Below are 15,661 nucleotides of genomic sequence, written 5' to 3'. Positions count from 1 at the left end.
ACTATCCCCGATGTTATTTAATCTGTATATTGAGCAAGCAATAAAGGAAACAAAAGAAAAGTTCGGAGTAGGTATTAAAATCCATGGAGAAGAAATAAAAACTTTGAGGTTCGCCGATGACATTGTAATTCTGTCAGAGACAGCAAAGGACTTGGAAGAACAGTTGAACGGGATGGACAGTGTCTTGAAAGGAGGGCATAATATGAAAACCAACAAAAGCAAAACGAGGATAATGGAATGTAGTCGAATTAAGTCGGGTGATGCTGAGGGAATTAGATTAGGAAATGAGACACTTAAAGTAGTAAAGGAGTTTTGCTATTTGGGGAGCAAAATAACTGATGATGGTCGAAGTAGAGAGGATATAAAATGTAGACTGGCTGTGGCAAGGAAAGCGTTTCTGAAGAAGAAAAAACTGTTAACATCGAGTATAGATTTAAGTGTCAGGAAGTCGTTTCTGAAAGTATTTGTATGGAGTGTAGTCATGTATGGAAGTGAAACGTGGACGATAAATAGTTTAGACAAGAAGAGAATAGAAGCTTTCGAAATGTGGTGCTACAGAAGAATGCTGAAGATTAGATGGATAGATCACATAACTAATGAGGAGGCATTGAATAGAATTGGGGAGAAGAGGAGCTTGTGGCACAACTTGACTAGAAGAAGGGATCGGTTGGTAGGACATGTTCTGAGGCATCAAGGGATCGCCAATTTAGTATTGGAGGGCAGCGTGGAGGGTAAAAAACGTAGAGGGAGACCAAGAGATGCATACACTAAGCAGATTCAGAAGGATGTAGGTTGCAGTAGGTACTGGGAGATGAAGAAGCTTGCACAGGATAGAGTAGCATGGAGAGCTGCATCAAACCAGTCTCAGGACTGAAGACCACAACAACAACAACAACATGTCTACGGCTTACTGGTCATGCTTGCAACTGCCCCGATTTCGAGAACTCTTTGCCAACATGCTTAATCTCACCTTTCAAAGACAGGGCGTTGGATATTTCTAGCAGTAGCTGCTGTCCTCGCTGTAATTTTGTTTTCTCGTCTCTGCTTTTCCTTTCGCGCTTCTGGTGTTACTTTTGGATACTTCCACAACAGCGAATTTAAAAAAAAAATGAAAGTATGTGAGGGAGCAGCTGTGTCAGTGGTAGGGAATGGGGAGGCCTGGGTATTCGACCTCTGCACGCCTTGTCTCCACCAGCTTGAAGCTAGCTGTGATCTTTATTGCTAGCTTTCTGTAAAATGTATTTTCTTTTTGCACGAATATTCACATACTTCTGTTGATAATTTCCTAATTAATTCTAATTTCCTACATTTAACCTGTGTCATGTTAATGTTTATGATCGTTTTTTCAATGGAAGTTAACTGTACAAGTCACCTACTCAATAAATTCCTGTTGTTAAATAATGGTGAGGTGGCCGTTAGTGATAAGCGGGAAATCCGGGTTCGAGTCCCGATCTTGCACAAATTATCATTGACATCATTCCGGGTAATTTCCAAGAATGTTTGTCTATCGGAGCCGAGGGGCACCAAACGATACATGTCGAACTTGCGATTCTAAATCGAAAACCCAGTGATTTATGACGGTAGTGTGTGGGATGTCTGGTACTGTAGACTTTTCTTCCGCCGATTGCTTCACGTGGAAGAATCAAATTCCATGCTTATCCAATGTAGAGAATAGTTTGAATTTTTTTCGGAAATGTGACCCTATACCCATGAAATGAAATGATCGTATGGCATTGTTGGCCGGGAGGCCCCATGCGGTTAAGTTCGGCCGCCGTATTGCAAGTCCTCTTTAGTTGACGCCACTTCGACGACTTGCGAGTCAATGATGATGGAAGACACACAACACCCAGTTATCACGAGGCAGAGAAAATCCCTGACCCCGCCGCGAATCGAACCCGGGACCCCTTGCGCGGGAAGCGAGAACGCTACCGCAAGACCACGAGCTGCGGACGCCCTCTACCCATATTTTTGCGTGATATTGATGGAGTCTAACCAGGTTACAGCAAAAAGGGAATGCGTCCCATAGCATACACATCAAACGGACTTTCTTATGACGACAACGTCGACCACGAACGAGATAAGTCGTTTCCTTTGTAATTACAACTATTTCAGCAACGCTCTTCTATTGTCATTGCTGTAGTGACCACTATAAACATGCTCATAACGTCCGCCACCACAGTCGCATGATCGATTTAGAATCGCACGTTCATCTACCGTTTGGAGCCCGCGGCTTCGACAGGCAAACATTCTTGGAAATTACCTCATTCCGTTCAACAGCTGATGCGTGTCAATATTCGCAATTGTGAATAAATTTAATGTAAAAAAATAATGGAAATCGTGTGTAATAGTTGTAAATTCACTGTTGCGAATAAATTTACTGCAAAAAGGTAATGGAAATTGTGTGTAATAGTTGTAAAAGGACACTAAGGTAACACTATAATTAAGTCGTGTCTTCAAGGCATACCTTACTCGGAAATGGTGCGTCGGTAAACTGTTACAAGTGTCTTTTATACGCCCGGGATCTTTGCATAGAAAAGCTGTAAATGATCATTCTATGAAAGTAGCTGCTTCAGTTCCAAGTTCGGGGAAAAGCAAGGGCGTACTACGTACCACAGGACCATGCCTAGTAATGCAGTGTGGTGCTCAAAAGAACCTACTGCTTGAGGACAGCCTTCCAGTAATATTCAGTTCAAGTAGCACTCCAAAACAAACGAATGCAAGTTACTTGAAGTTGTATTTAGTTTGTTTTAAGTGACATTTTGTGAATTTACCACGTAAAAGATAACGTGAGGTACGGCTGTCGATGTTTCTCACCAGCCACTTAGATAAAATAAATTACACTGCCTTCATATTCAGTTCACAGTACCTTGTTAATGATTTTGCAGAAAAAACTTGTTCTCTACTGCGTAAATTTGACTATCGCAGAGTTAATGGAATTGTGAGAGCACCGTTCATATTCGTCACGTAAATAAACTGTCTGTCGGATAAAGTGGGAAGCAATCTGATGCAGTTTACTGCTGTGTACGGGAAAGCTTCTTCCTGCAGTGACTGCTGAGCGATTCGGGATGGATTGGACAGAATGTGTACTTAGTGTGGTGAGTTTCAGCTCGCTTTAAAGGTGGATAAATGTAAACTAAGGAGGATGAACAGGAGAAACTTTCCTAAAACGTTCGAATGGTTCAAATGGCTCTGAGCACTATAGGACTTAACATCTGAGGTCATCAATCCCCTAGAACCTAGAACTACTTAAACCTAACTAACCTAAGGACATCACACACATCCATGCCCGAGGCAGGATTCGAACCTGCGACCGTCACGGTCGTGCAGTTCCAGACTGAAGCGCCTAGAACCGCTCAGCCACACTGGCCGACCCATAATGTTCGAGTACAGTATTAATGGTATACTGCTTGATTCAGTCACATCGATTACAAATTTGGGTGTAACATGGAACAGGCACGTGGTGTCAGTTGTAGGGAACGTGAATGGCTGGCTACTGTTTATGAGAGATTTCCGGGAAAGCGTACTGCACAGCTATAAAGGGGAGCGATTGCAAAACTGCATTACCCGACAGGACTGAAAGAAGACATTGAATCAGTTCAGAAGCCTACTGCTAGATTTATAACCTGTCTGTTAGGTCAGTACGAAAGTGACTGAGAAATGCTGAGTTGGCTTAGATGCCAATTCATTTAAGGAAAATATGATTTTTTTCACGAGATGCTATAGAGGGAGTTTTCAGAATCAGCATTAGAAGAGCTTCTGTGAAGTTTGGAAGGTAGGAGGCTAGGTACTGGCAGAATTGAAGCTGTGAAGACGGGTCGTGAGTCGTGCTTGGGAGCTCAGATGGTAGAGCACTTGCCTGCGAAAGGCAAAGGTCCCGAGTTCGAGTCTCGGTCCGGCACACAGTTTTAATCTCCCAGGTAGTTTCATATCAGCGCACACTCCGCTGCAGAGTGAAAATCTCATTCAGCATTAGTGACAGATTGCAGAACGATTCTAATGTGTCTCGCCTGTCTCTCCTAAAGACAAAATTAGGGAGATTAGAAGTCATACAGGCGGTCATTTTTCCCTCGCTCCATTTTCGGAAAGAACAGGAAAGATAATGACTAGCAGTGGTACAAATAACGAACCGCCATCCACTCTACAGTGGGTTGTGGAGTATGTGGATGCAGATATGGACGTAAAATCATTCTCCACTTGAGTTTATGCTCTGCATCTGATGATCTCGGCGTGCAGGGGCACTATGTCCCGATGTTCCTGTTCTTCAGAGTTCCGCAACAAGAAGACCGTTACACAGACAAAGTGGGTAACTTCCGGTGGACGAGGCTACAGCGTAAGTCGGAAAAAGGTAATAGAACTGTCCCACACTGGAATCCTATTCACGTGGATGCGGCACTCGCCAAAAAGAGCGGGGCCATTCACTTCGTCGTGCTGGGCTCCTGTTCAGAGCTGGATAATAGAAACAGGAAGACAGAGTACTGGCCCACAAGGATCCGAAGTCACGTGTGGCACTGGAACCTCCAGCACAACATTTGCCTCGCGACAGCAAGAAAACAAAATAATATTCAGCCTTTTCTTTGAATACGGACTTCTCTCTTGTGCCACAAACGCAAATATGTAATTCCACACTTATTAATAATGTGGAAGACAAAACTAGTGGTGTGCTCTTAATTAAGCAAGATCAAAAAACTACTGTTACTTAAATCTCGGACGTAGATTAACGTCATATGTCTTTCAAAGTTAATGTTTATGAGGCACCGAATTCTTTAATATGTATGCATCACGAGTTCTCTCTAAACAATATTTCCCTATGTGTTCCCTTCATGTTAGAATTGTTATTTCCAACTTCATACCAATTAAAAATTAATATACTGCTGGAAAAAAATTGTACACACTTTTAGGGGTTTCCAATTCAATCAAATGAAATGATTACATTTACAGATCAATAGCACAAGAGGATCCTTTAATGATCATACGTCAAATTAATGTTTGAATATTCTCATTTATTTACATTTGTCATAATTCCTGTAACACCGATGCGTATGCTTATTTTTGTACTTTTGTAAAGTCTGTATTACTACAAATGTTATCTGCATTATTATGTTCTTTAATGATGTATTTTGTACCTTTGTAATTGTATTCTTATGTTGTAAATTTATAATTGTATAGGCACCAGTTCTTCAAATTAAGTTTCATTTCACTGCACACGTTTCTGTTTGGTCATAGTATATGCACAATATGTGCGAAGTTAAAAGAAGGACTGTTAGTGCTCGCACGTGAGTTGATCATTCCGGAAGGGACTGGTTAACAGCGCTGCTGGTTATAAGGACATTCCAAAAATTTTGTGAGTGCACAAGTGGTGGTTTATGGACTTGCAATGGTGATTGTGCAGCCGCACAGTCGCAACGGATGGTTTCTAGCCATCTCTAGAAGGACTACAGTGGGCCTGCACCTTTGGTGCAGTAGTTAGAATATTTTATTTAGCTGGCAGTATTGGCGCTCGCTGTATTGCAGTAGTTCGAGTAACGAAGATTTTTGTGAGGTAAGTGTTTCATGAAAGGTATAGGTTATTGTTAGTCAGGGCCATTCTTTTGTAGAGATTATTGAAAGTCACATTGTGTTGCGCTAAAAATATTGTGTGTCAGTTTAGTGATGATCAGAATAAGTAAAGAGAAAACTGTTTGAGTACGTTCAGTTTTGCTCAGCTGTTTGAAACTCAAATAACATAGAAGTTTACCAGCACAGTCATTCTTAATTTTTAAAGGGGAAGTTTCACCTGATGTAGCCTCCAGAGCTGGCAATGCAGGCGCTGACTCTGCCATCCAGCCGATCGTAAAGATAGGGAATACTGTCCTGGGATATATTATGCCACGCCTGCTCGTCCGTTTCATGTAGTTCTGTAAGAGTTTCTAACAACCCTACCATAACAAAGGTCAAAAATTAATTATGATTGTAGTGTTGCTCACGCTGCTAAATATTGCATTTTCGGGAAACAACGAAGTTATATTATGTGGCAGGTGTCATTAGAGCACACTTAATAAAGTCATTTCTTGAAATAATGGATAAACTAGGCACTCATTATTTCGTGTTTCCCACGCTGGTCTCGTTGTGAACTCATGGCTCAATCGTCGAAAATCTAGGTAGTGATGATTCCAAGCTCGGATGCAAAGAGGCCTAGGTGTTATTCTGCGATATTCAAAAGTTTTATAGATGTGTTTCATAAACCATTCTTGAAGATTAAACTTTTGCAAGTTAGGACAATGGTGATGTAAAAAAGTAATGAGCACTCCGAATTTAAGTTACACTTCTTTTTTATTACTTTTATAACAATATCACGTAACTCGTTCCAAAACATCACTTCACAATATAAAACATACTTGAAAATATCTTCCTCACTGTTAAAGTTCACATTTCATAAACTGACTACAATTTGCGTCTTTTTAACATGACGACCAAAGTTTGACTCTCTAATAACCGCTTACGCGCCCAAAAATCAGAGTTACAAGCACGTCAAAGATCATAGTGACAAAAGAAAGAATACACATAAGAATAATATCATTGTAATATATACATATCGATGTATCGAAGTACCACTACATTAGTGAAAGCAAATCTGAATGTTGTCACAGAAATATGTTAACTATTTTACAGAAACAAAGTAGAATATTGCTAGTATCGAGAGGTTGAGGTGAGTTGCCGTAATGGTTGCGTAATTCAAGTACCATTACAAGTTGTTGGTTCAAGAATCGCTCGAGTCACTTCTCGTCCCATCATATCGCATACGTGGTCGATTGGAGACAGGTCCGGAAATCGTGCTGGCCAGGAAAGTTGTTGCACGTTTTTCAGAGCACACTGAGTTTCATGGGCAGTTTGTGGGCGAGCATTATCCTTTTGGAACAACACATCACCTTCCTGTTGCAAGAAAGGCGAAAGAACGGATCTAACAACATTCTGCACGTACCGAGGGCTGGTTGATGTCCCCCTCCAGTAACACCAAATGTGCTAGAAAGTTGTAGCTTATGCACCTCAGGCCAGAGGGCCTAGGATGGGGCCAGTGCCTCTTGTATGAATGCACTCTACGCTCACCAGGTCTACGTCGTACACCCAAACAACCATCACTTGCGTGCACCATTCCAACTTCCAAACAATCCTCTGACGGCATCAGTCGAGCCATGCACGTCGATGCTGCGGCGTGAGTGGAAGACAGCCTAAAGGCGTGATTGCCCATTGTCCCATTGCTAATAGCGAGTGCGCACTAGTTCGTGCTTACACGCCTGACCTCACAAGCCCTCTTATCTGTGCTATGGTAGCTGTACGATCTGCCACTGTTGCCCTTACAACACGACGATCCTGCCGCGTGGACGTGCAGAACTTAGCGTTCAGGTATGAGAATGTTCACGTGAACACTGGTATCAGAATCATTGCACAACTGACGCAGCACATGTAACTTTGGTGGCAGTTCACCGAAAGGTCCATCCCTCCACACAGGAGGTCACAATTTGACCCCTTTCAAACTTGCTCAGTTGGTTGTCGGTAGCAGGATAGTATGGTTCCCTGCTTGGTTCACATGTATGCACCAAGCTGAGCCTTCTGGCTGTGAGCGTTCCCTATTAAACACTAGACACAGTTGGAGCTCTACGTTACCTGTTAGCAGACGACTTTGAGACCATTACCAGTACATCTACTATCCTCCAGGTAACATGTGCCGTTATCGGATCCAAATCGACATCATCTTTCGTGGTGTACTAATCTTTTTTCCAGCAGTGTGCCTAAGAACTGAACCTTTCTCTCCATGTCCTGATTGTAAATGATTTGTCTACTGAACTTGTGAAAAATTCCTCTTGTCTCGAATGTATTAAATGTCTTCCAAGCAATAATTTCACTATCAGAAAAATGCTTCCGAACCTTGAAAATCAGTATGGGAACCTGCCAAAACTACTGCTGTCATCTCTGTATTTCCACCAAAAGCACTACTTACTACGGTAGACAAATCGTAAAGTGATCCTCTAAAAATATTCCACAGTTAATTTCTTGTTTTGCACGAGAATTTGAATTTCTACAAATTGGATATAATCTACGACGAAGATAGTATCTGAGCGTTGTACGGTAGTACCGCTGCGTATTGCCAGAAATGAAGTTTTGCACTCAGTCGACCGCAGGCGGTGCCAGCTGATAACACGAAAGTCACTGAAGTGAAACTAAGAAATGAATACTTCTGATAAGTAACATATTTTTCGACATCATTGGTATCAAAGCAGTTAGTAGTAATACACTTACAGACTTTGAAATTACGCATAAATTTAAAGAAAAAACAAGCAATGTCGTCCTTATGCAAGCATAATACATTAAGTGAAATAATTCTTTCGGTCTGTATACACAAGATGCTTGCTCTGGTAGTGGGAGTAAACTACGAATAACGCTTAACATAAACATGAGAGAAAAAAAATGGTTAAAATGGCTCTGAGCACTATGGGACTTAATTACTGTGATTATCAGTCCCTACAACTTAGAACTACTTAAACCTAACTAACCTAAGGACATCACACACATCCATGCCCGAGGCAGGATTCGAACCTGCGACCATAGCGGTCGCGCGGTTCCAGACTGTAGCGCCCAGAACCGCTCGGCCACCTCGGCCGGCAAAATATGAGAGAAAGAAACGTATGTTCTATGCAGTTCGTAGATAAACAGCAGTGTAACACTGAGGTATAAAATGTGTCTACATACTTGTCTGTAGGTACATCCTTACGTTTTGGTGGACTCTGGAGCCCATACTAAGACGACGAGAATATCAATCATGCACGATATTTCCGACGGAAAGAGAATTACTTACATTCGAAATTTGAACCTCAAATCAGTACGTCATGACGACTAGCACTTTCGTCGATAACATGTAACATTAAGATTAATGAATACAGTTGAAAGGAAAAAGGAAAAGAGGGGAATAAAAAGTATTTGCATTACTTTATCCTCGGTAATCGTGATTGATTTCTGTGGCTATGGATTGAGTTACTTGAAGAAATACAGCATCCAGGCTCTTTTTATACTGCTTTATGTGTGCCAAGACATGTTTCGGGCTTTCATTTATCTGCAGTTGACGTAATACGTCGTATCACTGTCAGTATAACGATTTTACCGATTGTAGTTTTCATGCTGTAGCACACTGTGCAAAATTTTAATTCACATATGTACCACGTTTTCCGATTTGTATGTTTACATTAAATTAATAGTTAAATTTGCTTAGTTTTATTTTGTAACTTGCAGCTTTTCTCGCAGTTATATGCATAGCACAATCACTTTTTACTTGAATGATCCAACGACGTAGCGCACCGTTCGCCATGTGACCGTATTACGCAGTCCTTTTTTGTACATCGGAATTTACAAGTAACGTCAAGTTACAGTTGTCTTACATGTAACAAACCAACTTCTGCAGTCGATTGTATATATAAACTTGATTTTGCCGACCTATCGGAATTTCGTAACTGTCTTATAAATCACCCGAAACTACTTCGAAGTCTGTTGTGTTTAAAGACTTAATATTGCTTACCTTTCGTAAATTATAAGAAACTTCCAACTTGACTTCGGTTTTAATTACGGATATACGACCATACAAACGCGTAAGTCGGCCACATGGCGAACGATGCGCTGCATCGATGCATCATTGAAGGTAAAAAGTTGTTGGTTTGCATATTAATGCAGAAATAGGATAGATTAATTCGTATGCACAAAAAAAAACCGCTTAAGTCGATCACATGGTAAACGGCGCGGTGCATAAAAATGGTTAAAATGGCTCTGAGCACTGTGGGACTTAACATCTGGGGTCATCAGTCCCCTAGAACTTAGAACTACTTAAACCTAACTAACCTAGGGACATCACACACATCCATGCCCGAGGCAGGATTCGAACCTACGACAGTAGCAGCAACGCGGTTCCGGACTAAGGCGCCAAGAACCCCTCGGCCACAGCGGCCAGCACACGCTGCGTCGTTGAATCATTCAACGTAAAAAAGTGCTTGTGCTACGCATATAAATAAAAGTAAGCAGTCAATAGTGGCTGGTTTCTGTCTTCTTCTTTGAAAGGAAGAACCTTCATATTATATGCAGCCACGGTCTCAAAACGTCTGTTTTACAAAATAGCAGAAAAAGGAGCTCCAAATATTTGAAAAAAATTTAGCAAACGTAAATATACAACTCGGAAAATGTGGTAGCTAAAAGAATTGTCATTTTGGACATGATAGCTACAACGTTCAATACAGCTGACAAATACGTTGTGTCGACGAAAGTGTAAATTTAAATGCGAACATTTTGGTTAGACTTCACCTTGATTATTATTGGTATCAAGTAAAACAACAAGTTTACTGTTATCAGTCACGCGTTTCGGAGGTTGAAACCATCATCCGGTGGATTTATATAAATTAACATGGCATGCATGTGTTGTGTTACGACTTCGGGGTAGCCTGTGGCATAGTTTCTAGTGATCACAGGTTCCTTTCTCTATTGTGTTATGTTACATACACCATCACACTTTGACAAAGTGAGGACCGTGCCACAGGTTACCCCGAAGTCGTAACACAACACTCACGTGCCACATTAATCCATAACAATCCAGCTGATAATGGAGGCTCAAACCTCTGAAAAATTCACGAAAATAAAGAAAAAGTGACTGCTAACGATAAACTAGTACTTTCATTCGAAGATATAAATGTAATACGCCAAACGAAAATTGGTGGAAGTTCGAGATACGTTTAACATAAAAAAAATTAAACTCCTTGAAACGGCACCGACCGACCACCGCGGTCAGCACACTGCACTCCCTGCCGTTGTCAGTTTACGAGACTTGTCAGTCGGGTAGCTCCTCAGTTTGGCTCACGAAGGCCGAGTGTCCCCGCACTTGCCAACAGCGCTCAGCAAACCCGGACGAGCATCATCCATCCAATTCTAGCCAAGCCCGTCAGCGCTTATCTTCCGTGATGTGACGGGAACCGGTGTTAGCACTGCGCCAAGGCCGTCGTTGGTGTACATACGAGGGTTGTTTTTTTAAGTAAGGGCCGTTCGCGCGTATAGTCCTGTAGTTCGCGCGGACGCCGCAACAAGCCACCGCGCCTCTTGCCGGCATCCTTCCCGTTCACACTGATGCAAGTTGCAGCTCTGTAGCTGACGTGTACGCATCGCTGTGCTACTTTATAATGTTTACGATTATTGAATCGCCCGCCGCGTGTGAGATACGGTCAGTGATACGTTTTTTGTACGCGAGAAGCTTATCAGCTGCAGAAATTCATCGTAAGTTAACAGAAGTCTATGGCTTGAATACAATGAGTGAAGGTAAAGTGCGTCAGTGGGTTAGAGAGTTTAAAAATGGCCGTCAAAACGTCCATGACGAAGAACACTCAGGCCGGCCGTCTGTGATCACTGATGATTTGGTGGCTGCAGTCGAAACAAAGATTCGTGAGGACAGAAGATTCACAATTTCCACTCTTTCTTTGGAATTTCCACAAGTTTCAAGATCGATTTTGTACAAAATTGTGTCTGAAAACTTAAACTTTAAGAAACTGTGTTCTCGGTGGGTACCCAGACTCCTCACAGAGGACCACAAAGGGAAGAGATTTGCCACTTCATTGGACTTTTTGATTCGTTACGAGGAAGAAGGGGATGACATGTTGAGTCAAATTGTCACTGGAGATGAAACATGGGTATCCCATATCACTCCCGAAAGCAAGCGACAATCGATGGAATGGCGACACACAACCTCACCCATCAAGGTCAAAGCCAAACAGACGCTGTCAAAGCGCAAGATTATGGCAACTGTGTTCTGGGACCAGCGCGGTGTTTTGCTAGTGTACTTTATGCCACGAGGAACGGCAATCAGCTCAGATGCCTACTGTGCAAACATTAAAGAAACTCAGCAGAGCAATTCAAAACAAAAGGCGCGGCATGCTGACAAAAGGAGTTTTGCTCCTGCACGATAACGCTAGGCCTCACACCTCTCAAAAGACTCGAGATTTGATTGATTCTTTTGGCTGGGAAGTTTTGGACCATGCACCATACAGCCCCGACCTTGCTCCTAGCGATTTTCACCTTTTCCGGTACCTGAAACACCATCTTGGCGGGCAGCGCTTCAATGACGACGATGAAGTGAAAGCGGCCGTGAACTCTTGGCTGTCGGAACAGGCGGCCGAATTCTTTGAAGAGGGAATTAAAAACTTAGTTGTACGGTATGACAAGTTCTTAAATAAACAAGGCAACTATGTAGAAAAATAGGTAAAAGTGTGTAGAATCAGAAAGTAAAAGTTTTTTACAAAAGTATTTGTATCTTTTTTAAAAAATAAAAACGGCCCTTACTTAAAAAACAACCCTCGTAAAATTGTATAAACAGTGGCTGGATACTGTATTTGTCAAGTAAAATGTATTTATTCTCTCTTTTTTTTCAGCTTCAGTCCTCACCGTGTTCCATCACAATGGGAGTTACAAGACTTTCATCTGTTTCTGCACTCAAATACAGATTTCACCTATGTAGCACTTAACAGCCTTTCTCATATTCATGCTCCACTCAGTTGACCTCGGATTGCATGCAGCGTGCAAACTGTGTTGCGCAGCGTAGTAGTTTGCCATCGTGTTGTGCAGACATTCGTGGGAAATCCAGCTGACGTCATCTCACGGCCATTGCCCGCTGCGCGGAACCAGAATTAAAACGTTAGCAGTGACGGAACCGACAAACGCTTAGTGCGAAGTATCCTCCATCTCAGTAATTTCTCATATCCCCGCAACGCAGATCTGTATAGAGAAAATTTCGCTTGCCCTACATGGACTATATTGGAATCCGTTTGTGTGACTTAACACTGTATTCAAAGTAAGGTGCCATAGTGGTTTAAATGCAAAGTCTATAAGTACTGTGTAGCGCAATTTTTCATTAACGCTTGTATGCATATAACTTACAATGCGCATAGCTTATAAGCTACAAGTATGTGTAAATTATTGAAAATAGTTTTACAACAGCAAGTTGTTTATGCTACAAGTTTGTAACAATCCACTGTTGGAACAGAATGATCCAGTTAAACTGAAACATTTGAGACAAAGTCAGTTATAAAGAAATGTCGTATGGGGTCTTTCTTCGTATAATACAGTAACTCGGACATAATTATTCGCTTTGACTTATGATGGTTTTAAGCAGAAAGAATTTTAGTAGCGATAATAATTTTGTTAGAGATAATGTGTTCTGAAAGATTCTTATGTATTATCCATCTCGCATTCGGGAGAACGGCTGTTCAAATAACCGCACAGCAATCCAGACTTCGCGTTTCCCTAAATCGCTTTAAGCAACTGCCGGCACGGTCCCTACGAGAAGGACACGGCCTATGTCCTTCCTTGTCCAACCTCATTCAAAGTTTGTGTTCCGTCTCTAATGACCACGGCGACGACGAATGTTAGACCGTAAATTTCTTTTCTCATTTGTCTGATCACAGTGAATGAGCCCACACATTATTTTATACCTGTAATTTTATTTTTGTGCAATTAAATATCTGAAAATTTAGAAACTGCAATCACGGACTACTGATCTGATTGTATCAGACATTTGCGTTGGCAAGACGTACAGAAATTGGTAAACGTAGCAGTTCATTATGCTACATTATGTACTTCCTGGTGTTTAAAATCTCATCTATACGTCTACATACCCTGCAGTGATTATCGCTAAATATCCAACTTGCAAGCACAACACTATACAATCTGCAACAATGTATATGATTGCTGTGAAAATACTAATTGGGCGCAAGATGGCTACCATAATGTCGCTTACTGAAAGAACGTAATTAAAAGTCGAATTTTGCGCACGGAATTATAATCATGCAACGGGTTCTGTCATATTGGCTCGGCGGGTAGGCTAACTAGCTAGGCGAACCCCATCCCGAAAATAGACTGTGACAGAAAATATGAAATAACGAGCGAAAACTTCCGTGAAAAACGATTGTTTGTGGCGTCATAGCAATCTCTTGCTCAGAAAATATTACCTCTGATGACTCGAAGCAGACAGCAGACAGTATTCACAAAACTACAGATCCACAGTAGGAATGTCTCTTTGTTCAAAGACACCAAGACCAAAAACACTTTTTAATTTCTTATCTACTGACGTCTTCCAGACTAGTCAGTACTCGTACCTGAAATATTAATCGTATGAAATACGGAACTGATATTATAAAATCGCTTGAGAAAAGGCAGGTTTTCATCTTCGGTCTTGAAAAAAACGTTCGTTCTATAATGCTGCAGTAATTTCTCCTAAGGAAAGCAACTTATATGCCACATCCAATCTAATTTATAACTAATTTAAAGACAACTACGTTCAAAATAAATAAATACGTACTGCAGCACATTTTCCACCAATTGAACTGTAGTACGAGGACACACTGTTTAAAAAAGTACCCGTTTTAGGAGCTGTAAAACTATAGCAAATTTTGGAATTTCGTCGTGTACTGATGACTCTATGGATTACTAAAATTTAAAGATTCGTGCTCATTCCTCCGAATCTAAAGGCGATTTTTGGCTTGGTGTAAGATTATTGCTTTTCTATCAACTATTTTCTGATTTTTAGCAATTCGTTACAGTATGTGATGAAATGTGTACAGATAGCTTAAAAGGAGTTACTATTGTTTCATTAGAATTATTTATTATCCATTACTCAGTTAATATTAATTATTTCAAGACTGATTACTTGACTACTTAATTCTATTTTCTACAGTCCATTTCCACTACTTCTGTCGATATGATGCGAAAAAACGCCGTATTAAGATAACTTATACTGGGTATCTCAAACCTTTGTGCTCAAAACGATATAATTTTTTTTTCCTTTATTGTATTTCGAGTCCCTGGCAGCAGCTTAATACACCGCTCTGCAGCCTACAGATAATGTTAAAAAACATAATCAGGAGATACAACAAGAAAAAGATGTGATAAAACGGTGACTGTTTAGAACTGGTACATGGCGAAAAAGTTATGAAGAAAACATTAAAAAACAAAAGGATCAGTGATGCTGATTAAAACCACTTAGGAAATAGACAGGCATAATTTAAAAAAAACACGGCGACAGTCTGGTTTCTGTTCGCAACGCTTTAAAAAGCGGACGCACGACACTGAACACTCACGGAAAACATTCCACTATAGAGTATGAAGGCATATGGGTATGGGAATACAAATTGCAAACGTTCCTAAACTAATTAAGTTGTCGAAGTAATGGTCAGTAATGGATATTTACGATTCTGTTTATTTATGAAAAGCCAGTCCAGTTGCTACTAAGAAATTTACTAAGTGAACGACCGGTTTCGGCCGGAGTGGCGGAGCGGCTCTAGACGCTTTAGTCTGGAACTGCGCGACCGCTACGGTCGCAGGTTCGAATCCTGCCTCGGGCATGGATGTGTGTGATGTCCTTAGGTTAGTTCGATTTAAGTAGTTCTAAGTTCTAGGGGACTGATGACCTCAGAAGTTAAGTCCCATAGTGCTTAGAGCCATTTGAACCATTTGAACGACCGGTTTCGGTCTTTACATCAGGTCGTTTTCAAGTGATTTGGAAGAGAAGGTTCTCTACAGCATATTTTACCAGAGACAGTTTTTATTCGTAACTGGAGCGGCTCTTCATTGACTATACGTAAAGCTGCGGAATCAGCACAGTCTGACCATG

The 15,661-nt window shown here is 41.2% G+C and overlaps 1 protein-coding gene across 1 annotated transcript in view; it reads right to left on the bottom strand.

Annotated features, from left to right (window-relative positions):
- Positions 1–15,661, bottom strand: part of LOC126262815 (uncharacterized) — a 364,801-nt gene that overhangs the window by 57,967 nt on the left and 291,173 nt on the right. The window lies entirely within an intron of this gene.

This window comes from Schistocerca nitens, chromosome 6, assembly GCF_023898315.1.
Source record: "Schistocerca nitens isolate TAMUIC-IGC-003100 chromosome 6, iqSchNite1.1, whole genome shotgun sequence".
In the NCBI taxonomy this organism is placed as follows: domain Eukaryota; kingdom Metazoa; phylum Arthropoda; class Insecta; order Orthoptera; family Acrididae; genus Schistocerca; species Schistocerca nitens.
Note: the sequence above shows the minus strand (reverse complement) of the source record. Positions and strands in the feature narration are given on the sequence as shown.